Below are 23,656 nucleotides of genomic sequence, written 5' to 3'. Positions count from 1 at the left end.
AGAGCACCAGGGGAATGGCACAGATTAGCTCTTCAGGTTCACAGAAGAAAGCTGCCTCCAGGTAAGGGAAGACAAATCTGTGCAGAACAAGAAGCACATAGACCACCAGGCAGGACCAGAAAAGAACCCCCTTACAGCACAGACGCACGGGGTACAGAGAAGGAAGAGAGGTTCCGGAAAGCCGAGAGAAAACCAGAAGGAACATACACAGAAAAGCCCGTCACCATAACAGCTCACTTCTCAACGTGAACTCAAAATCAGAAGATCCTGGAGCAATGGAACTCCTAGTTCTAAAAGTCTACAGTTGCTAACCCAGATGACCTTATCCAGAAAAAACTGTCTACTATAATGAAAGATGAAAGAAAACCTTCCCGTGGTATAAATAAGCTAAAAGAATTAATGTTTACTGAGCCATCCCTATAGTGAACGCCGGAAGTCACACTTCAGAGTGAAGAGAGGGATAAGCATAGCCAAACGTCCACAGAGAGTAAGCAAGTGAGTTAGTAATTAAAGAAACACAAAGTAGGGCCAAGAGCACAGAGAGAAAAGAGTAGCATCAATCAAGGCACACCTTCCAATAATAACTAAATATTAATGGCCTCAATTCCCTATCAAAGACACAATTGAACTGAATTAAGAAATAAAATTCATCTTTTGATGTCTGTAAGAAACTCATTTTGTGCTGGAGAGGTGGTTCAGCCATTGAAGGCTAGGCTCATAACCAAAATATCAGGAAACTCACCTTACCTCAGAGGTACCACCTTAGAGTGAAAGGATGAAAAAAAGTACCTGAGCAAATGGAACCAGGAAACAAGCAGGCATCACTACGCTAACACCTGACACAATAGACTCCAAACCAAACTTATCAGGAGAGAGGAAGGGATACTTCATCCCAACAAAGCAAACAGTTACCCAGGAAGACATTACTAGACACATATGCACAAACTCTGATGCACCCAACCTCATAAAAACTGGGCCACTGGATTTCAAGATGTAAACTAACCCCAATTCAGCAATAGTAGGTGATTTCAAATTTCAACTTTCCCTAATAGGGTTTCTGAACATAAAATAAGCAAGAGAATTAAATGACATCACACATTAAATGGGCCTAACAAATTATCCACAGAATATTCCATGCAAACACCAAAGAATGTATGTCTTATTATTATACCATGTAAGTCTCTAAAATAGATCATGTACAGGGACACAAAACAAATACAGAAACAGTGAAATAATTCTGTGTATCCTATTTGACTACGATGAAATAAAGCTTAAAGTCAGTAGAAGGGGATCTCTAGAAATTACACAAATTCATGGATCTTAAATGACACACTACTGAATAATGAATAGGTCAAAGAGAAGAAATCATGAAAGAAGTAAAAAAATTTTTTTTCACAGAATTAAGTGAAATTAAAAACATAGCACAATAAAACTTCTGGGACATATTCAAAGAGTTGTATAGGAAAATGTATAGCTCTAAGTGCCTACATTAAAAATCATAAAGAGCACAAATAAATGACTTAATGATGCAACTCAAAGATTTGGAAAAACAAGAATAAACCAAAACCAAACCTAGTAGACAACGAGAAATAATAGAAATCAGAGCAGTAATTAATTAAATAGAAACAAAGAAACAATACAATGATTCAATGATTGAAGAGCTGAGCCTTTGAACAGGTTAACAGGATCAACAGACCTTTAGGCCAATTAAACAATAAAAAGAAAGAAGAGACCGAAATTAACAGAGCCTAAGATGAACAGGGAAAAATTACAGTAGATAACAAAGAAAATCGGGATACTATAAGTAACTATTTTTTAAAAAGACTTAGACTCCTTTAAGTTGGAAAACCTAAAAGATATGGATAACTTTCTAAATTCATTCAAGCCACCGAAGTTAAACAAAGAAGAGACCAACCATTTAAACAGACCCATAGCAAGATGGCTGAAGCAATGATAAAATAATAGTAAACAATAATCAGCCCAGGCCTAGATGGACTCACAGACTTCTACCAAACTTTCAAAGAAAATCTACAACCAATTCTTCTTAAATCACATTTCCAAATAACAGAAAGAAACAGAAGGAGCCTTCTGCAAAGCTGGTTTTACTCTAAATTCCAAAACCAGGTAAAGATACAGCAACAACAGACACTGGAGGCCAGGGCCCTTAGTGGACACAGCTGGACAAATTCTCAATAAAATGCTTGCACCAAATATAGGCATATGCCAGACAGATCATCCACTGGGATCAAGTTGGCTTTTTTCCCAGAGATATAGTAATGGTTCAATATATACATAAGTCAAAAAATGTAATAAATTATATAAATGGGCCTAAAGACAAAAATCACCTGATCAACTCAATAGATACAGAAAAGTCCTTTGGCAAAAATCCAAAATGCTTTCATGATCAAAGTCCTGGAGAGAACAGGCCTGGAGGGTAACCACCACAGCCAATATCATCCTAAATCAGTGGTTCTCGATCTTCCTAAAGCCGTGACCCTTTCTTGAATACAGTTCCTCATGGTGTGGTGATCTCCATCCATAAAATTACTGTTGCTACTTCATAACTGTAGTTTGCTACTGTTATGAATCATAATGTAAATATCTGATATGTAATCCCCAAAGAGGTCATGATCCACAGGTTGAGAACCGCTATCCTAAATGGAGAAAAACTCAAAACAATCCTACTGAAACCAGGAATGAGACAGGGCTGTGTGCTGTCCCCACTCCTCTTCAACACTGTGTCTCAAGCTCCAGCTAGACCAACAAGACAAGAGAGGTAAATTAAAGGGATACAGATAGAAAACGAACAAGCCAACATCCCTATTTGCAGGTGATGCGTAATACATAAGAGACCCCAAAACTTCCACCAGAAAACTTGTAGAAATCATCAACCTCTTTCAGCCATGTGGCGGGATACAAATCAACAGTTGGGTTTCTGTTCCTGTTATAAAGTCCTGACCAAAACCATCACTGAGGGGAGTAGGGGAAGGATGGCAAGCACAGGCAGCTGCGGGAACCGTGGGAGGAGGCTGCGCATGGCTCGCTTGGCTCCTTTTTTTATGCAGTCCAGGCCCATCTGCCACGAGCTGGCACTGCCCACAGTGGCCCTCCTGCATCAATAAGCAATTAAGAAAATGCCTCCACACACACGTCCATGGGCCAATAAGAGGATGGCAATTACTGGACTGAGGTTCCCTTTTCCCAGGTGACACTCATCTGTCAGGTTGACATTCTAACCAGCACATCAAGTTTCAAAAACCAATAACAAGCACGCTGAGAAAGAGACCATGGGAACAGTCCCATACAATAACTTCAAAAAAAAAATCTAGGAATAAACCTAATTGAGGAAGTGAAAGACCTCTACAATAAAAACTTTAAATCTCTGAAGAAAAAAAAAATTAACTCATGTGGAAGAACAAAAGATTTAAAATAGCCAAAACAATCCTAAGCCAAAACAATGATGCTGGAAGGATTACCATTCTAGATTTCAAACTATGTTACAGAGCTATAATAATAATAATAAAAACAGCATGGTACTGGTATTAACTGTTATGTTGCTGTGATAAAACACCATGACCAAAGCAAGTTGGGGAGGGAAGATTTTATTTGGCTTCACACTTCCACATCGCTGTTCATCACTGAACGAAGTCAGGACAGGAGCTCCCAGAGGGCAGGAACCTGGAAGCAGGAGCTGATGCAGAGGTCATGGAGTGGTGATGCTTACAGGCTTGCATCTCATGGCCTGCCATGGCTGCTTTCTGATAGGACCCAGAACCAGCCCCGGGGTGGCAGTGCCCACAGTGAGCTGGGCCCTCTCACAGCAATCATGTAGAGGTACATTTTTCAATTAATTCTCTCTCCTCTCATCGACCCTTGCTTATGTCAAGTTGACATATAACTAGTCTGTTGCTGTAAACACCACATGCTTCAGACACAGGACTTGAGGGATCACACTAGAACTGACCTAGATGCCTCCTCCCAGAAGACCAGCGCTCATCATATTTGAGAGTGCTATACAGGTTTCCATGGAAAAAAACAATCAGTAGTGCTACCCAGGCGTGACGCCTATGAACCGTAACAATGGCCAGCATGACAAGATATCCTCAACAGTGGATTAGTGGTGTGTGTGTGTGTGTGTGTGTGTGCACATGTGTGTGTGCACGCACGTGTGTGTTGTTTGCTTGCTTTTGTTTGTTGCCTAAGTTTCTGGTCTTTAATGTGTTAGTCTTTAACGTGTTTCTGGTTAAGTTCTGTGATGTTACTATAGAATAACACTCTCCCCAGAACCATTTGGTGAGGAGACACCCCCTATCCCCACCCCCACCCCCCACCTCCTGCTGTGTGCTCTTGACATCCTTGTTAAGTATCAGTTGACCACATGTGGGAATGTTTCCAACTTCATCTTTCTTGGAATTGGTTTATCAATTTGATGTCTTTTGTACTTTCATAGAAATCTTAGAATTTTTTCTAATTCACTGAAGAGTATTATTAGAATATTGATAGGAGTTGTACTGAATCCACATATTACTCTGGATAGTACTGGTATTTTAACAATATCAATTCATACGATATATGAGCATTGGATATTTGTATTTACCTGTACCTTCTTCAGTTTCTTTTATCAACATTTGATAGTTCTCAGGTCTACCCCTCTCAAATTCTTGATCTTATTTATTCATAAGTGTTTTATAGTCTTTATTATTTTTTATTTTTTTTAAATTTTTTGAGACAGTGTTTCTCTGTGTAGCCTTGGCTGTCCTGGACTAACTTTGTAGACCAGGCTGGCCTCAAACTCACAGCAATCCACCTGCTTCTGCCTCCCGAGTGCTGGGATTAAAGGTGTGTGCCACCACTGCCCACATATGTGTTTTATAGTTTTTAATAAAGCATAAATTCAATAATTTTCTTCATTTTTTTATTAGCTGGGTTGCTATTTGTATATAAATTTTTACTGGTTTTACATGTTGGTTGTTGTATCCTGCAACTTTATTATCCTCATTTGTCAGTTCTAATAGTATTTTGTTGATATTTGAGGGTTTTTATATATAAGATTATGTCCTCTGCAAATAGACAATGTGACCTCTTCCTTTCTGCTTTTCTCCTTGCTCTTTTCAACACTGCTGAACAGAAGTTCCAGAGTACCCATTTTTGCTTTGCACTGGATCGTATCAGAAAGCTGTCAGCTTCCCCCAGGTTATGATGCTAGCAATGGGTTTGATGAAGGACTTTGTCACACTGGGCCTCATCACACACTTGTAGTCCTGAGAACGGTTACTAAGGAAGGGTGCTGGCCAACAGACTGGGTTCAAAGTTCTCTACTTTCTGGAAGAGCATAAACAGCCCAGCTTTGGTTCTTTTTAGAATGTGACAATAACTGACCCATGAAATTATCTGGCCTTGGCTTTTCTTTACTGGGAGATTTTTAATTACTTCCTCAGTATCTTTGTCTACTGGTCTGCTCAAGCCTTCTGACTTAATTTTCCCTGACCTAATTCTGGGGTTGGTATTCTTCTAGGAACTTACCCATTTCTTCTACGTTATTGCTGCATGAGTCTTTACTTTGGGCCTATCTGTTGTAATTTGCGTACTTTCCTTTTTCCTTCATCATCTTTTTTGTTGACTCTGTGTAGGTACATATGTGTGCTCTTTTGTGTGTACACTTGGGGGTCATGTGCATGCATGCAGGGGCCCCAAGGATGACCTCTGGTACCTTTCTCAATTGTTCTTACCTTAAGTACTGAGGAAGGCTTCGCACTGAACCCAGAACTTGCAGTTTGTAACTAGCCTGGCTTAGCTAGCTTGCTTTGAAATCCATCTCTGTCTCCCTGGGCTGGAACTGCAGGTAGGCGGCCACACCCACCTGGATTTTATGGGTCTTAGGGATCCAGACTTGAACTTCAGTGCTCTAGAACAAGCATTCTACACGAACCATCTCTCCAGCCTCTGCTTTCATTTAAAATTTTTAGTAGTCTCCATTATTTTTTCCTTAGAGTAGGTGTTGGTCCATTAAAAAAAAAAACAAAAAACTAACTCTTTGTATGTTTTTTCCTTATGGCTTTGCTGTTTTTATTTCATTCTGATTTTTATTATTTCCTCCCACTAATACTGTGCATTGGAATATTTCTCTGTTTTAAATGCAGGCCTTTGCTGATGTAACCATTCCTCTTAGACCATGTTGTGTGCAGCTTTGGAGGTCTACATTTCTGTGTCATTTGCCACAAGATACTCTGAAACTTCCTTCTTGAATTCTTTTCAATCAATTGGTTGTTTGGGGGCGTGCTGTGGGTTTCCCAAGGCTCTCTACATTGCTATTGGTCCCTAGTTTCATACTCTTGTGGTCAGAAATAATACCATGTCTAATTTTTATTTTCTTAAATATATTAAGACTTGTTTTGTGGCCTAACATATAGCCTGTACCAGAAATGGTTTTGTGTGCACTACTGCGGGACATGAATTCTGCTGCTGCAAACAGAAAATTCTTTGTATGTTCACCAGGTGCATTTTGTATAAGGAGCAACTGAAGCTCTTCCTTGTTTTCTGTTGAGACTGAGCAGTTATAACTCTTTAGAGCATCCAGCATTATCTTAACTGATATACACATTCTGACTATGTTCTTCATGGTAGATTAGGCCTGTAAATGTGCAGGCGCTAAGAAAAGGTTGGAAATGTGAACGCTTTTGAGGGTGAAAGCTGGAGAAAGGCAGGAGGCCCTTCACATTAGACCTAAGAACATGGGAAGAAAAAGAAGTGGGTTTCAACACAGTTCCGAGAACGAGCTGGTCAGGCCATCGGGAGTTCTTGAGCCAACACAACTCTCTGGGAAAAAGTGTGCATCCCACAGGCACGAGCCTGCCAGCAAAAGCCCCTAGTGTGCTCCATTATCTACTTGGAGAATCTAGAGGCTGAGTGTGGTCTTAAAGCCAGTGCAGTGTGGCCGTGGGGGGCAGCAGTGGGATCCACTGACAACACTTCCTGGTGCAGAACTGAATACACATCTCGTGGATGGCTCATTCCTCAAGTATCCAGCTTCCAAGCGCCACGACCCTTCCCCTGTCTGCCTATCTGGATAGTTCCAGCTAATCTGCCCTCAGAATTTTATTACAGACATCATTCCACTAATTTTTTCCTTCCTCTTCTCTATGACACTAGTAGTCTCTCTCCTTTAGAAAATATACAGGCTCAAGATTTCAACCTCAAAACAACATTTTTTAAAATCCCTGCCCATCTTGCTTTCAAAGCTTTGCCCTCACAGTAAAGATTTCCTCACAGTATAAATAGACTGTCTTCTTTCTCACTATGCATCAACTGTTCGTGTCAGTTCTACTCAACTTATTAGCTGACAAATCCAGGAGGGCATGTTTGGCCTCTGTGTGGCACAAGCCTTCCTGAACATTGCGTTCCCTAGACTCTCCCACTCTGAGTTCTGGCATAACCCACCCCAATTTTTCCTCTTCCCCTTCACATCACTCCTTCTAAGGCTTCTCTGCATCTGCCTTGTCATTAAATGTCCATTTCCTAACGCTTTTTATCACTGACCTCTGTTCTGCCACCCACATCGGTCTCATGACCTATTACACACCCATATCCTGATGACAGCACCCACCAAGTTGCCTAAACCAGAGACCCTGGTCTCTGTTCTCAGCTATTTCCTCTCCATCTGTGTCTGTGTTCAGCCCATAAGGTTTGAGGATTCTGTTCAGCTGGTCCTCAGAACAAGTGTCATGGCCACTGACCATGGCTTCTCTGTGCACCTGCAAAGGAGGCACAGTGGCTGCTCCTCTGGCCCTTCATGGCATCCTGCTTCAGTTACACTATTACTAAGCCACAAGTTTAATTATGGACTTTCTTAGCTCAAGGTCCTGAAATAAAGAACACAGCTTTGTCTCCTGCTTACCAAACTATCAAAGACAGAAAGAGCTTTAACTTACAATGATTTCTAACTTGCAATCTGATCTTCAAGCACACATTTCATGTTGATGCTGTGTCAACATATAAATAACCTGATTATGATAAACAAACACGTAAGTAAATATTTTATTAAAAGAAAAACCCTGAAATAGCCCACCACTGAATAAAACATAAAGGATAACTGCCCTGGAATTATATGTCATGTCTCTCCACTACTCTGCGGCCCCAAGCTCTAGTCATGCATACCTCCAGAACTCACATACTGTGACACCTGGTTATTTTCTGCTTCTGTGGCTCTGTGTGCCTTTTGCCTTGAATTCTCTTTCTATCAGTTCCGTGCTGCTGGCTGGGTGACTCTCCTATACATCCTTTCACTGTTCACTTGGGCTTTATTTGCTCAGTGATGTCGTCCTGAGCTTCCCATCCTCACACCGCACACTGGATACCCTAGGATATCGAAGGATTTTTTTTTCTCTGTCTGTGCCTGTTCATGGAATCTCCCACACAATTCCACAGTAGCAGTATTCTTTTGTCCCTCTCTGAACAGCACTGACAGAAAGTAGGCACTTAATGTTTACTTCCTGACAGAATAAATGACGAACGAACCCAACCTCCCACCTTGAGGTTAACACGAGAAAATTTGTTTCTTACACACAGAACTTCAGATGGGGGGGGGGGCTGGGGCTCTCAGTAACAGCGCTGTTACCTGAATGTGCAAAGCTCTGGGTCTCAACCTCCAGCACTGAAACAGACAGACAGAGGGGATGGTGGTGGTGGTGGGGGGGGTGTTTTTCACGGAGTAGCCAAAAACTATTATGCCGCCAATACACATTACATGCACACACTGGTGGCCAAGTTCAAGTAGTGACATCTGCGATTTACATGTGAAAAGTGAGCACTTGGCATTGCTGGAGAATATTCCCAGAACTCAACAGAGGATTGCCACAAAGACAGCTCAAGGGTTATTATCGCAGGCACTTGCACTCGCTCTTAGGACTTGCATAAACTAGAGTTCATGTTTCACACAGAGCTCTAACACAAATTAGAAACAGGAGCCAATTAAGCCAGGGAAAAGGAAAAGGCGTGCCTTTGATACACAAGAAACTACACGTGCACTTTACATTCAATGATTTTTGAATTTGTTTATAGAGCAGAGTACAAAAATTATCCTAAATGTCATAGCTTATAAATTTGATGTGCAAAACAGGAATTTAAAATTAGAAATGTCCATGGCCACTGAATTCTGAAAGGAAAAAAAAAAGATGAAGGAAATAAAAATAAAATAGAGTTTCAGACTCTGGGATACACCTCACTACTGATGAGTGTCTGGCCAGCTGGCTCACTTTATTGCACTAGCAAACACAACCACTGACTAAAAGGGACCTTCTCATTTGGGTCAGATGATGAAAAACATTCTTTGCTTCTTGACATGATGAAAGATGTGATTATTCATAGTGGCACCTTGTATGGCTGCCATCCCAAAGGTTAGTGAAAATGGCTTTTTCCCAGATTTGAAAGATAAAGTCTTTTGTTTTGTTTTAAGACAGGGTTTCTCTGTGTAGCGCTGGCTGTCCTGGACTCACTCTCTAGACCAGGCTGGCCTCAAACTCAAGAGATCTGCTTGCCTCTGCCTCCTGAGTGCTGGGATTAAAGGTGTGCATCACCACCACCTGGCTTAAAATATGAATTCTTAAAGTTCTTTTCATAAAGTATCAAATCCAATCAAAGATGGATATTTTCATAGAAAAGGTCCAAAGAAAGCTTTTAATTTGCCCAATGTTCTATGAGATAAGGGTTTTGGGGGAAATGTATGCCTTTGTTATAAACTACACAAATTAGTGATGCTTAAATAAACCATTCACTTTACTTTACCCTTGATGTCAGCTTTAAAACAACAGTAATCCTTCCTGAAGCTTAAGTCTGAAAAAAAAAAAGTAGGTGATGACACCAAGCTTAACATTTAGCAAGTTATTAAAATTATTTCTCAAAATATTGTCCAGGTATATGAGCCAACCAAAAAAACAATGACAGGCCAAGTCCCCAAGTTTCCTCCAGTGGCCCCATTAATAAGACAGACTTGGACTGCCATATCTGACCGCCACCTCTTCTTGGTAAGATGGCTGCAGCAAGGTACCCTGATCATTTCCTCCCAGGCATCTGTCTCATCTCGGTGGAATGGATCTGTACCATTTGAGACCGAGGACCCTGAAGGAAAGTATTTACAAAATGAATTATAAGAATCCTGACCAAAATACTGAATGATGCCACGACACCAGGAGAAGTTACTCACATGAGGTAAATATTTGATAAAAATTTTTATCAGTTGAGTAGTTCATTGATAGATACAAAATTTACACTTTAGGGAATGAATGAGAGGGCTAATGACCTCATTATAATCCCTGCATTTTTTTAGTTTAATTATAGCATTTTTTTTTACTTTTTTTCTTCTGACCTGGACCTATTTCATAATAGCATTATGGTAATATATGAAATGTATTATTCTAAAGTATTTAAAGTAAAAATTTAATGCATCTGCAACTTAGCTGCAGATTGTCTTGAAGCGTTCTTCTCTAGCCAACATGTGCGTGTAAACCTTTGCATAATGACACGACATAATGAATGTTAGCAACTGGTGAACATGTAAGTGTCTTACACTATTCCTCCATGTTTCCTCCACAGTTGAATTTGTTTAAGAATGAAAAAGGAAACATTTTAAAAGAATGGCTTTCTTTGATAAGCATCAGGTTTTCAGATTGTAAATGCATTTCTCTAGCATTGAAAACCTAAAATGTGAGCCCCCCCCCCTCCTCGATACATATCCAGACCAACAAAAGCAACCTTGTATTGTTGTTTCCAACACCATGTTGACTGTGTTCTCACACATCCCGGAGTGGCTATGTTTTGAGTCTGCAAGCGAGGTGAAGAGGTATGAGGACACACTCAGAATTCAGATACCTCTTTCCAAAGGCTCCAGAGAGCTGGCCCTGAGGCTTTAATGGTCCCTGCCTGGTTAGACCCTGGCTTAGTTGCTGCCTCTCCAACTGCTGACCAGTGGCTCCTGGGAGACCAGGCAAGAGGTGGGGGTTCCATTTAAATGGCACTCATGGAATTAATTCACCAAATAAATAACTATGTGTTTGACCTACAAGTTTAAATTTTAAGTGCTATGAACATTCTTAAATGCTTTTATAATTCAGCTGATGGCAATGCTTTACTAAACATTTGTGCACCAACTTTACACAAGCAACCTGCAGTTGTTTTCAGGATGTACAGACACAGGCTGAGACACAAAGGCTAGCCAAGTCCATGCTCTGCTTCTGACAAAACAGGGTCTTTTTCATCATGGACACCAGCACCCTCACCAAGCACAACTCTTAGCCTTTCCTCAAAGGACCCACTTCAGCCTCAGAGTAGACTGCGCAGTGGAAATGCTGAGAGGAAAAGAGCTGCTTCTCTCCCGCTTTCCCCTCAACACTCCCCATGTCCTCAACACAGGAACCCTGAGAGACAGCGCCCAAAAGCATGCAGAAGAGGCGTGAAAGGGCCATCTCCAGGGGACAGCTTCACAGAAAGGACTCTATGCTGTGGACACTTTCCTGGAGATGCAACCTCCTAACTTCCATATCAGGAACCTAGCTACATGCCATCTGTTAACTAAGGGGATGTGTCTATACTGATAAATCCAAGACGTCAAAAGAGCAAGATACACCAAGATGAAAATCTTTACTACCCAAAACAGCTTAGTTTGTGGCCAACTTTCCAGCATTTTCCCAATGAGAAGCAGTGATACTGCAGAGTAAGGGGGCCTCCCTGTCTATAGAGAATGCTAAGAGCCCCCTAAGTGCGTAACACCTCCTCCTATTTACTACAACATGTAAAGGAGGCAGTTACAGGGAGGAAAAATCTAGAAGTCCCCAGAACCTGTTTGTTGGTAAGCTCTTCTCAGCTTCCCTTTGTCTCGTCTCTCAGATTTCATCTATACAACTAACCCTGGGACTAAATATACATACACAATTATACAACAGGCCAAAGGTAGAAACAACACAAATACCCACTAACTGGGGCTAAGTAAGCCAATACATAATAGAGTATTATCCATCAATACAAAGAACTGAAGAACTTGGTATGGGTGAGCTTCAAAAATACTAAGCTAGCATGCCCATCACTCTAGGTTCAAGGCCAACCCTGGCCATACACTAAGTATGAGGCCAGCATGGGCTGAATGAGACCCTCTCTTAAGAATAAAAGGAAAGGAAAGAAGCTAGCCCCATAGAGTCACAAGCTGTAAGATTTTATTTATATGAAATATCCAGAAAAGGTCAAATCATAGAAGCAGAAAGCATGCTAGCAGCTTTCAGAACTTGGACCATGAGGGAAATTGGGGTGGGCGGGTGAAGGCTTTGCCAGTACGGGGTTTCCATTGATACGATAAAAATGTTTTGAAACTAGATAAAAGTGATAGTCGCACCAAATTGTGAGTGTACTAAATGCCACTGAATCACACACTTAAAGCGGGTCACTTACATGGCATTCAGCTTTACCCCAATTTTAAAAACCAAAAACCAAAAATCCATGTACCATTGTGAGCACACAGGTTTTCATCAGTGTTGGTTGTTAGTTACAGAACACGCCACAGCAGCCAGGCAGAGGCCCCGCCCTCAGGGCGTTCTACATTTCACACAGAGGCAGATTTCCTGTAAGTAAGCTGATTTAAAGAAAAAATGGTTAGGAGGAGAGAGTAAGAGAGAGAGAGAGAGAGAGAGAGAGAGAGAGAGAGAGAGAGAGAACTAAACCATCTCAAGCAGAATAATCTCCCCACTCTCTTCACTCTCTTCCCAACCCCACTCCAAGTATCTAACCACGAATACTCCAATCACTAAATACACCACACACGAAGTCTTGTGCTAACAAAGTGAGACCTGTCATAGTTTGTCCCGCAACAGCAGACAGAAAGATACAAAAGACCTGGAAGGAGACAAAGAGGTACAGCAGAGTGGACGGGCTAGGAAATTCTAATCAAAATAATGGGACCACTCTGCCTCTCAGAGTGGGAAATACTCTAAGGATTTCCAATACATACATACATATATATATACACACACATATATACATATATATATAAATGACAGCAGCGTTGCTAGGAATGCCCCTCAACCCATACACTGGGAGCAGTAAATTATGACATAATTGTAATACAGGATGTTATGCAGTTCTTGCAACAGATTCGTATCTTTTGAAAAAGAAAATGCGACAAAAGAATAAGTAAAAAATTGTATTGTTTAAAATGGCATCTCAGAAGAAAGAAATTACCTCACATCCATATCTGTATCTATCAAGAATGGGAAAGAAACGACAGGGAAGCAGGGGGCAGGGCGTCTCTCTGCGTTCCTTCAAACACTGCAGCACATATATGCTTGTCTTGTCATTTAAATACCAACTTTAAGCACACAGGATTTTTTTTCCTGTACTTAACTTTCACATATGTAAGAAACAGAAAGGCTAGAGTTCACTCAAAACCTGCTTTGCAGGTAGATACTGAAGTTGATACATATCACCTTCAGGCTCCTGGACTGCCTGTCTTCTATCCAGACAAAGTGCCTTACACACACACACACACACACACACACACACACACACACACACACACACACGGTGTGCAGACCCTCTCTGCCCTACAAGCACCAGTGCTGGGAGTCAGCATTCTCAGGCTATTCTGGCAGTTTCCTAGAGGTGCTTGATGTCTGCTCAATACACTAATAAAAACCTAATTAGATTTATGTTTTAATGATGCTGAATGCATGCATATGCGTATAGATGTGTACCTGTGGAGACCAGAAATCAACATCGTTTGTCTTCGCAATGACTCTCCACCTTATGTTTTCAAATTTTTATTGCATATGTGTTTATTTTGTGTGCAGGGGGAAGAGGCTGTTACATGTACCACTTTCTGGAGCCTGTTGGCTTTTTTTGTTTGTTTTGCTTTTCCTGTCATGTAGGTTTTGCTTTTCCTGTCATGTAGGTTTCCCGGGACTAAACTCAGGTCACCAGGCTTGGCAGCAGACCCTTTTACTCCTGAGACACGTGGCTGGCTCTCCATTGTCTTCTAGGAGACAGAGTCTCTCACTGGATTCTCACGCAGCTGGCCTGGCTGGCCTCCATCGCTCATGTGTTGGGTTACAATGCACAGCACTGCATCTGGGTTTTGGACATGGATGGTGGGGAGCCCTCACACTACACACCAAACACTTTTCAGTGAGCCATCTCTTTGGTTCCTTAATGTTTTTTCAATTTCATTTTACTAGTATTTCATTGTTACACTTTGTAATATTATTAAGTCTGTGGCATGCTGGAAATATAAAAGAAAATGGCTGGATCCCTCACCCCAGACAGAGCAATCCAACAACTCTAAACAATGAAAGTCAGTGTTGATGATGGCAAGGCTCAGAAGCTTTTTAATAGAAGACGGAATGCTGTTCAATACACTTGGAGTATGTTTAAGGAGTTATTTTAAAATATACTAAGCAGATTAGAAAGTGAGTCTGGTAATCTGAAAAGATTTCTAGCCATTTGAGGTAACTGACTAAACTGTGAGGAGCAACAAACTATATGACAATTAGAGTAGAAGAACAGGAGAGCGCCTATGCCTAGCCCTCTCTGAGAGCAGAGCAGCTGCCAACAGAGGGGCCACAGGCTGCTGGAACCACAAAAGCAAATTATGGCAGGTTTTCTTCACCGTCATCCTTCCAGGAAAGGAGCTAACATGGACAGAAGACAAGTGGCAGGAACAGCACGTAGGGCTCTGTGAGACAGGGTGAAAACCAGACTTTGAGCTTCTTCAATGCAGGGGGAAGGCAACTGCGATCTCCCAAGTTTTCTTAGGTGAGGACATGTCTCCCAGAAGCAGAATATTACAAGCTAGTTACCAGGAACACTAACTGGCTGGGGCAATAGAGAACCAAATACGCCAATAGTCAAAAGTTAAGGTGAGGATGTAGCTCAGACACAGCGTGCTAGCCTAGCACACACGAAGCCCTGGGTTCGCGCTCTGGCACTGCGCGACTCTGTACAGCAGCACAGGCCTACAGTCCTAGTGTTTCAGAGATAGAGAAAGAAAGACAGGAAGCTCAAGATCATCTTTGACCATATACTAAGCTTAAGGAGAGGCTGGGTTATTCTAGATGAAACAATCTCTTAATAAAAACAAAACAAACAAATAAAAAACCAGTTGTCAATGTGCAGGTCTTATTCAGGAGACTACAGTTCTCCTGGGTGCAGCTTCTCTGCCCTGTGAACAGATACCATCTCAGTCCCATAGCTAGATGAAGCCTTAAAGGTAAGTAATGGCTGCTGAGAGAGGGAGACTCGGTCTTCTCCAGGGACATGCCCCTGATGGGCTGGCTACCCATTCCCAAGTGCTCAGCCCTAAACATGTATACATATGAACAGCAGCAAATGCTCAGCATTCTGTGTGTGTGTGTGTGTGTGTGTGTGTGTGTGTGTGTGTGTGTATGTGTGTGTGTGTGTGTGTGTGTGTGTGTGTACCTGTAAGATTAATTAAAGAAGAGGTCATGATGCAGGGGTTGGGGTTAGAGTAGGGTGGTAGGGGGTGGGGGAGTAGGGTAGTGGGGGAAATGGGGGTGAGGGGGCGGGGGGGCTTATAGGCTGAAGGCAAGAAAGGAAGGCACACACACACACACACACACACACACACACACACACACACAGCAACCACAGTTAATGAAAAAGGAGGCCATGATTTTAAAAGAAAGCAAAGAGGGGTATGTGAGAGGTTTTGGAGGTAGAAGGAAGGCAGAAATTATGTTATTATAACCTCAAATTTAAAAAAATACTTTGTAGCAAACAATACTAAAGGGAACAACTTTTTTTTTTAAAAAAAAACTTGGTTTTTAAAAAATGATTATTAGTAAACACAGACAATCCATCAACTGTAACCAGTGATAAAGTAAGATGGATTTCCAGTTCTGGCAGCTTAAACAGAAGTTCATGTGACTGTGTGAAATGCTGTACAAGTCGTGACACTAAAGAAAGGGAACCTGCTGCAATAGCAGCAGCAGCAGCAGGGCCCTGAAAGGTCTGCAACATATCTCTCGTTTGTACATGAGAAATGAGCCCCTGAAGGAAGAGACGCTCCTTGTATGTGGGGCGCTGCAGTACAGTTTAGATTTCATTAACAACGAGTGTGTGCCTAAGACACACACTTGAACTATGGCGGAGAAGGCTCACCGGGTGGGTGAGCGTGAGTATAGCTCCCCAGGATGGTGTGGGCTTCACCTGGTTTGCTTTACCTACATCAATATCAACTTGGTTGCAAATGATGCCTTCAGTAGGTGGCGGGAACTTAAACACTTCCACGGTGCCTCAAGGTCTCTTATTGCTGTGATACAACGCCATGACCAAAAGCAACTTGGGGAGAAAAGGGTTTATTAATATCTCACAGCTTGAGTCTGCCATCCAGGGAGGTCAGGGCAGGAAATAACGGGAGGATCCTGGAAGCAGAAACAGATGCAGAGGCCGTGGAGGAATGCTGTTTATTGGCTTGCTCCTCATGACTTGCCCCGCCTGCTTTCCTATAGCTCAGGAATGGCACCGCCCACAGAAAGCTAGGCCCGCCTGTATCAATAGTCCATTAAGAAAACTCATCAAAAGCTTGCCCACAGGTCAATCTGGCAGGAACATTTTTCTCAATTGAGGTTCCCTCTTTCAAAATGACTCGAGTTTGGGTCAGGTTGATATAAAACTAGCCAGCAACACAGTCAGAAACTAGGAACCCCACAGATGTAAGACGGGCAGTTCAACTTTGTACTGGAAGACCAAAGGGTATTAGGTGTGTTGGGTTGGTGCAACAAACTGCCGGACCAAGCAGCGTGCTCCCAGCTCCTTACCTGTGACCTTGAACTACCTGTACGGCTAGTACCTGGGAAGGGGCCAGCTAACAAGGAAAAACTTAATATTCCCATCTCCTCGGTCCATTCAGGCTTTCTGTGCAGGGCACAAGTGGCCTGCCCCACTGCCAAACCTCATGCCCTGTTCACTCCATGTTCTCCATGGTGCTTTGCTGTTTCTAGAAATATATACATTATCATTTCCTCTCCTACTCCCACCCACCATCATCTGTTCCTGGACCACCCATTCTGGCTTCACAGAGAACCCCCAAAGCATCTGCACCCTAACCCCTCACCTTTAATCCCAGTCGTCCAGCAAAGCACTGTTGCTGTGGTCAGTATCTGACTTTACACTTAACACATTCAAAAGCTTTCATTTCCTGCTGAGGTGCTGCCACCCCAGAAGAAAGAGCTTCTCTATAGACCACATTCATTTCCATGGCACCAGACTCCATCCAGGCACTCAGGCATCAAAATCCCAGGCATTCTCTGTGCTGTCTGTCTGTCTGTCTGTCTGTCTGTCTGTCTGTCTTCCACGTGTTCAATCCCCATCATTCACTGAAACCTACTGATTCCCTGGCTCTCACTACCCACCAGCTCAAAATACCCAGTGCCCTCTTCTGTCCGATGCCTCCTCTTCTCCAGCTGCCCAGTGTGCTCGGCCATCACTGCTACTGTCACCCCAGCCTTCCCACCATCCCCAGCTCTGAGCCAGCTACTCGCATGGCCTAACATGTGGGAGAAAGACGGCAGAGTGGCTACGAGCTCTGGCTTTGGAACCTAACGGCCCCGCTTTGAACCACAGCGCCAGCACTGACTGCTATGTGCCGCGGCCTCCTCAGAATGAGCAGCGGACTCTGTAGTATTCTCCTCTTAGGGTTTCTGTGAAGAGAAGGTCAGTAAAAACGTGCAAAGAACCTGGAGCCAGGCTAGCATGCTGAGCACTGGGTGTCACACTTAAGACAACTCCAACAAGGCTGGCCAGTGCACGTCTCTTGACCCTTTGAGCCCATCCTCCCTTTGTCACCAGCCCTCCCCCCAGGTGGCCTGCCCAGTACCGAAACCCTTCTCTTGGCAACCACATCCAAATCCTAACCACTGCCATAGCTCCATCCAATCCATACTCAGCCTAGGGCTCTCCTCTGATTAATCAAACCACGCTGGCTTTCTCCTGACTCTGAACTTCCTTAAAACACTTACTGCCTATTCCTGACCCAAGCTCATCTTTAGGTTGTCAAGTGTGGCAAGCAACCAAAGTGCCAACGAGAGCAAGGCTGGGAGGCCTGTGCTTCATTCAGGACTGGCGCACAATGAAGCACCAGTAGGTGTGTGATGTCTCAGAGACCTGACAGCTTTGTCCAGGTCCTCAGGGACCATGAGGCAGCCTGGAAAGCTCCAACCACACGGGGAGGCTTAAGCATGCAGGCCCTTCCAAGTAGCAGTAAACCCTCCCAGGCCACTAGCTCACTTATTTGCTGCCCTCCAGCCAGAACTGTGTGGATACGAGAGGCTAGCTATGGCTAGAGGGCCGCTAAAGCTAATGACTGTGAGTGTTCTGAAATGGGCTTTCCCATGTCTACTCTAAATAACGGCTTCTACTTTCATCACACACAGTCTGCCCAGAACTTGCCCTGACTCTGTTACTGTTCTAATGAAAGAACACATTATCAACCTAACCTTTACCTAACTTTTATAGGATACGAAGGTTTTTGTTTAAGATTTGTTTTTGCAAAATCCAAAAAAGTCAACACAAAAGAACAAAAGAAGAAGAAAAAAGAAGAAGAAGAAGAAGAAAAGCTTGCCACACAGAGAATTTGTTAAGATTTTTTTATACCTAAAAAGGGAATTTTTAACCACAACCTTAGTCATAGACCTGCAACAGGCAGATCAAAAACAGTGAAAGATAACGAGGCAATAGAGAATCTGGTGGATGTGCCCGGGTTCAGGCGCGGGTGCCAGGGCTCACAGGACAGGCTGGCGGAAGTGGGCGCTGTACCCTTATCCCGCCCCCGCCTGACCACCTGCGGCAGCCAGGGAGGAAGCAGGCAACCCCCGCACATCCCCAGCTGCAGCTCAGCTTGCCACAAACTACGCAGGCGTCCTCTGACAGAGCCAAGGTTCTATCAGAAGCATCATGGGTGTGAAGGGGGAAAATCTTCAACTCGTGATGAGCAACCTGTGCGATTCAGATTCTATCACCAAGCCCTGAGGCTGGGGTAAAGGGAGACCCCACTAAATGCACCCACACAGCCACGCAAGTGCCTGGCTCTGGCGTCAACTTCTTCAGGCTAGGGTGAGGCAGCCATGCTTAGGGAGAGGGCTGCGGCCAAGTGGGATTCCTGGGAGCTGCCAGTCTTGCCTGACATGTCCATTAAGAAATGGACATGTCTGTCGGCAGGTCCAAAAGCAGGGGTGGCCCTACTAACCCCTACACTCAGTATGGACCCAAGATAAGGCCAGCAGCCCTGTGTCAGCAGCACAGTGCCCTACACAGAACAAGGCTGGGTGAACAGCAGCCTGAGTCTTCTGAGGAAGTGACCGCAGACTCAGGAGTCCTGTAAGTGAAGAGAGGGAGCAAATGGCTGCTTTACAGGTCCCCTTTAAGGTTTCCTTTGCTCTACTTAAATATGTAGTGGTATTGTCCCTTTAAACAACCAAATTCAAATGCACCTGCAATATAAATCGTTGGAGAGCACACCTGCTCTTCAAACGTGACTTGAAAACTGTTTTTACCTCCCAGGGTACTCACATTTTTATACTTTAAAAAAATGAGATAGTTAAAATTCTTACCATAATTTAGAATGAAAAACAAAAACGACCAATGGATATTAAAAGGGTGGTCTGAACTGTAATCAGTATCCCCAGTGTCTAAAACCACGGTAGAGACACACACATCACCTCCAACACAGGGAGTTGCACTGCGTACAAGCACAAGTGTATCGTTGGTTAAGGGAATGTCCTAAGCTAATGCCACATTCTCTCCAGTTAGTTTAACTTACCACAGTTGATAGACATGATGTCCTCGTCCATTAAGGTGTCTGTCTTTCTAACATCTTTCAAATTCAACTGCAATCTCATTCGGCCACCCAGTATTCCATGTGACTTAGTCATCCAAAACCTGATAAGATGATGTACTTTCCAAAGATAAATATATAAATTATAAACTTCTTTTATCAGAGTCAAAGTCACCTAGGAAGCCATAAAGCTACAAACCCCGTGGCAACTGGGATTGTGATTGTCATCATGTGTCCTTCCCAGGGTACTTAGCCTAGAGTTCTGCACACAGGATAAACAGAATGAACAAGTATGAAATCTGACAAAGTCTAGCCTTCCATCTTGTACCAGTTACAAGTATGGCAGGGTGTGGTGAGACTTAGCAATCTAAACTGAAGAATCTTATTGATGTAGAAATTAGATTTTAGGAATTTTAAAGATTCGCTCTTTGAAATTGTCATATGTCTATACAGGGTGTCGGAATCCTTACTACCTCCAGGCCCTCCCTCTCTACCAACAACATTTAGATTTTTTTAAAAAATTAAATTATCTAAAATTAAATGTAATTGTTTGTAAGGGCCAGAGGTATGGCTGAGTCCAAGGGGACTGTCTTCTAGACACAACAGGACTGGTGCACGTATAAACTTCAGAGACTGTGGCATCGTGCGGGAGGGTCTACATAGGTTCAAGCAGACGGTCCCAGCACTGAGAGGGGACTTGGACATGGCCCGATCCCTAACCAGGAAGCTATCTACAAACTGACACCACAGGCAAAGGGGGGAAAAATCAGTTTTCTCCAATGGAGCTTCACTGGGTGTATTAACCACACCTCAGGGCAGGCCCGAAGCCTAGGAGTAGAGGGCCAACCTAAAGAGAACTCAATTGTATTCTTGTAGAAATTTCTGTCTCAATTTGCACTTTTTTGTCTTAATTCTTTGTTTACTTGATTTTCATTTTGTGGCCTTCATTGTGTGTATTTCTTCTCTTTTTTTTAAAAAAAATTTTTTTTAAGAGTAAGAACACAAAGTTGGGTGGGTAGGTAGGTAAGGTAGAGCTGGGAGGAACTGGGGGAGGGGAAAACAAGATCAAAATACATTGTTTGGAAAAAACTCAAATAAAGTATGTCTTTAAGCTCCTAGGCCATCTTCCCCCAGGCCGGCCTGCAGCTAAAGCCTAGCTCGGCAGTTTCAGCGGCTACAAGATCTACCCCAGAAACCAGCGGCGCTACGCCAGGACCAAAAGTTTTCCAGTTTCTTAATGTAAAATTACGAGTCGGCATTCCTTTCCAAGAGGAATCCTCGTTAGACAAACTGGACTGTCCTCTACAGAAGAAAACACAAGAAGGGACAGTCGGAAGAGATTCAAAAGAAAAGCACCCGCCGTGCAGTCAAATGGCCAGCGGGCCATCACTGGTGCATCCCTTGCTGATGTGATGACCAAGGTGCATCAGAAACCAGAAGTTAGGAAAGCTCAGGGAGAGCAGCTACCAGGGCTGCCAAGGAAGCGAAACAGGCTAAGCAGGCATCAAAGAAGACAGCAATGGCTGCTGCCAAGGCCCCCCGCGAAGGCCGCGCCTAATTGTGAAGCCTGCGAAGGTCTCTGCACCCCGAGTAGGCGGGAAAAAACGCTAACTTGGTAGATCAGAGTTTAAAAATAAAGCTCTGTTTCTAACGCTAAAAGAATGTTTTTAAAACATGTTTATGATTCATAAATATTATTAAAATGTCTGAGGCTCCTTGCCACCTTACAAAGCCCTTTATCTCATCCATACATACACACAAAACATTATCGAAGCCAACTTCAAAGGCATAAAACCCACGTGGAAACGCGTTTAAACAAAGAGCTCGTGGTTATCCAGCTCCAGTGCACATGTGTGCTTGAGACATTGGCTCTACTTTAGCCATACAGTAAAGCACACTGGAGATGTAATTTTAAGTCACTTAAGAAACGTTTTATTTTGGAATTGTATGACTATCACATTGCTGTGGACATCAAAGGAGTAAGTGACTAATCACGCGAAGGGGAAAGATGAAATGAGTCATGGATTCTGACTGAACTTCGTCAGTCCAATGGAGAGCTGGCGGAATATTGAGGGAGATGACCTTCTGAAGGGGAGTAGATGGCTATTTCAGTCGCCTGCTCTGCAACCGGCAGAATCAGAAGCACGTGGGTACCCACTGTAAGACACTCTGACTCCGCCTCTCCCTGTACTGTCAGAGCCATAACATCAGTGGAGCATGAGATGTGTTTGCTTGTTTGTTTGAGGCAGTGTCTCGCTCTGCAGCCCAGGCTAGCCTTGAACTTACAGCAATCCACCTGCCTCAGCCTTCCACGTCCCAGGATCAAGTGTGTGCTACCATACAGGGCTGAGATGTGTTATGATTTACATGTTTTTCTTGAGTATTAACACACACACACACACACACACACACACATATATATATATATATATATATATATAGAGAGAGAGAGAGAGAGAGAGAGCGCACTAGTCTACTTTGGGATTTCTAGTAAATACAGGAGAAACACTTGACAGACATTAAGCCTTAATGCAAAATTTTGATCCTACATATTAAAAAGAAGGCAATGCAGTGGCATTGTACACATTTTAATTCCAACAGCTGCCCACATAAGGAACCTAACTTTTATGTGGGGAAAAGGGAGGAAATCCATACAGAAGTAATTCATTCAGCAGCACTAATACTAAAATGATACTGTCACCATGGGAACTGGTATTTTCAGTTACACACGTAGCTTAATAAATAAAAGCCTTAAGAGTTAGAAGGCATCCTAGACACAGTTCCTCTATCCGGTGGTAACAAAGATGTGATCACCACAGAGACCAAATGAAGACTACAGGGCTGAGGCAGCATGTCTGAGAGCGCCAGGTAAAGCCGTCAGAGGACAGGTGGATCTGGGAACACTGACCACTCTGGTCCAAATGGGACAACACTCTTCTGTGGCCCTAACGGGACACTGTCTTAAGTAAAAGCCAGGTTTCACCGATACTCTCTGGTGCTGTGGAGGAACCACAGACATGCCCCTAATTTGTCCTTCAATACATTGTTATAAGCCAAATGTAAGAGCTACGGTCATTGCAGCTGAGGTCATCTTGCTGTCTTCAAGTTTGAAACACCAGACCAGACCTAAAATAATTTCAGAAAATAACAATTCACAAAGACTTCAAAATTTTATTATCGAGGTTATATGCATACAAATATACACATTATAAAATATGCACAAAAATATACACATTTAAAAAGTGACATCCTTGATAAGACCTCGCTGCATCATAGCTTGCTATCACTTCTGGGATGTATGAATGTGAGTGTTTGAGTGTGTGTGTGTGTGTAAGAGAGAGCGACAGAGAGAGACAGAGAGAGAGAGAGAGAGAGAGAGAGAGAGAGAGAGAGAGAGAGAATGTGTGAGTGGGTGTGTGAGTATGTGTGTATGAGTGTGTGAGAATATGTGTTTGAGTGTGTGAATGTGTGTGTGAGTGTGAATGTTAGTGTGTGTGAGTGTGTATGTAGGTGCTGATGACAATGGTGATTCCTGTTACAGTTTTGCCCACTGTGTGTATCTATAAATGAGGCACTTAGTTTCCATTGCGCTGGACTCTCCATGGATAGACCCGTACAACACATGCTACTCTCTGCCTTGTTCTTTTCATTCAACACTATGTTCCTGGGATTCACCCACTCATGCATTTTTATTAGTTCAATAAACACAGAGACCGTAGTACGTGCCTTCTCAGCACAGCACAAACCACTTGACTATCCCACCACCCTGTGGCTGCCATTTTCCTGACCTATCAATGAGGACACTGAGCAGTAAGGAGTAGCACAGCAGAA

The 23,656-nt window shown here is 43.0% G+C and overlaps 1 protein-coding gene and 1 pseudogene across 3 annotated transcripts in view; one reads left to right on the top strand and one right to left on the bottom strand.

The window, feature by feature from the left end:
* BACH2 (BTB domain and CNC homolog 2) overlaps positions 1–23,656 on the bottom strand; it is a 349,262-nt gene that overhangs the window by 310,566 nt on the left and 15,040 nt on the right. The gene's annotated exons all lie outside the window — the stretch shown is intronic.
* On the top strand, positions 19,190–22,150 carry LOC311597003 (large ribosomal subunit protein eL24-like; annotated as a pseudogene). The gene is made up of 2 exons: positions 19,190–19,368; positions 20,991–22,150. The product of its transcript is annotated as a large ribosomal subunit protein eL24-like (transcript).

The sequence above is a fragment of the Acomys minous genome (genome assembly GCF_964271855.1).
Source record: "Acomys minous genome assembly, chromosome: 1".
Taxonomy (NCBI): domain Eukaryota; kingdom Metazoa; phylum Chordata; class Mammalia; order Rodentia; family Muridae; genus Acomys; species Acomys minous.
Note: the sequence above shows the minus strand (reverse complement) of the source record. Positions and strands in the feature narration are given on the sequence as shown.